The sequence below is a fragment of the Manacus vitellinus genome, unplaced genomic scaffold (genome assembly GCF_001715985.3).
Source record: "Manacus vitellinus isolate BGI_N305 unplaced genomic scaffold, ASM171598v3 scaffold_57_pilon, whole genome shotgun sequence".
NCBI classification, from domain to species: domain Eukaryota; kingdom Metazoa; phylum Chordata; class Aves; order Passeriformes; family Pipridae; genus Manacus; species Manacus vitellinus.
The window spans coordinates 3,159,294-3,160,661 of NW_021940666.1; positions in this window are offsets into that span (position 1 = coordinate 3,159,294).

Consider the following 1,368-nt stretch of genomic DNA (forward strand, 5'->3'; position numbering starts at 1 on the left):
GGGGGCGCCCCCGCGCCACACACAATAGGCGGGTTCTCCTCAGATCGCGTCGCGCCTCCCCCGCCGCCCTTTCCAGCAATAAATGTGGCTCCAAAACATGTTTTCCGCCCTTCCATGCCCTAGGGCATGTCACTAAACCCGTGCGGCTGTAATTGGCCCGTAATAACCGCGGTTCAGTCACTGGGAACGGTTGCCTCATTTGCCTTTTGCTCAGGGATTTGCGTTTCCAAATGACTGTCCCAACAATCCCTACAAAACACGTTTGGTTTTAGTTCTACACGTTTCAATGGCACAAAGCACTTGGTAAACCTTTACTTCTATGATAACGATTAATTACTTAAGAATTACTTGAATAACAATTAATTGCTCGAATATTAATCTAAAGACATACTGAAATAACATCAGGCTTTCTGTGAATTAAAGGAGATTTTTGGGTGAACACTGCCTGCTTAGTGAGGTACAGCTGGAAAATGCCTTCAGCAGGCTGGAAGCTATATAGGAAAAGATTTGGAATTTATTCCGTTGTCTTTCTGGAATTAATAGGTGGAAGACTTTGGGAATATGAATCTCTGGAAATTCAGTTCACAGTAGTTGCAAACTGGAGATGGAGTTTTGGTTGTAATACTGATTTAAGACTATATTTGTGCCGTTGTTTTTTAGAGCTGATTTTTCCTTTGATCTTGTTCAACCATGGATCCACACAACTGATGACATTGACATGAGAAAAATCCCAATTTCTTGAACAACTGGGCCAACCTGGTGCTTCTGCATCACCAAAAGAGAGATGTCTCATGACCCTTCCTCACCAAATCCTTGCCTTTGTTTCCACCCTGATTCTTTCTTCCCAGGATTTACTTCAAATTGATAATCCAGGAGTTACTTCAAGTTGATAATCCAGCAATAAACTGGTTTCTCCTGCTGGTAGTGGTTAATTTTGAGCGGTCAGATTTTTTTTCTACATCTGTAAATATTGTTTCTTTTGCTTCTACTTTGGTGTATTCTTGCATTTACTGTAGCACCTCAATGCTTTGTCATTTTTATTTTAGGTCATTTGCTTTACAAATCACCTTGTTTTCCATAACAGGTTATAACACAAGTAACTAATCACCCATCCCAATTACTTCAGTTGAATAAATAAAGTATAAAACCAAAATCTTCAAATATTAAAAGTCCATTTCTTTCCACTGTTCACAAAGAAGATTTTGTTAATACCATTATATTCACAAGATTTCATTTTTATGCATTAAATTCTCCCAGGTCCATACACAGGATTTGGAATGACCTTTGTCCCCAAGTCAAATGCAGTTTTTTCATGAACATGTGAAGCACTTGAGGTTTTTTGACCACAAAATGTGAAACTTTAAAATC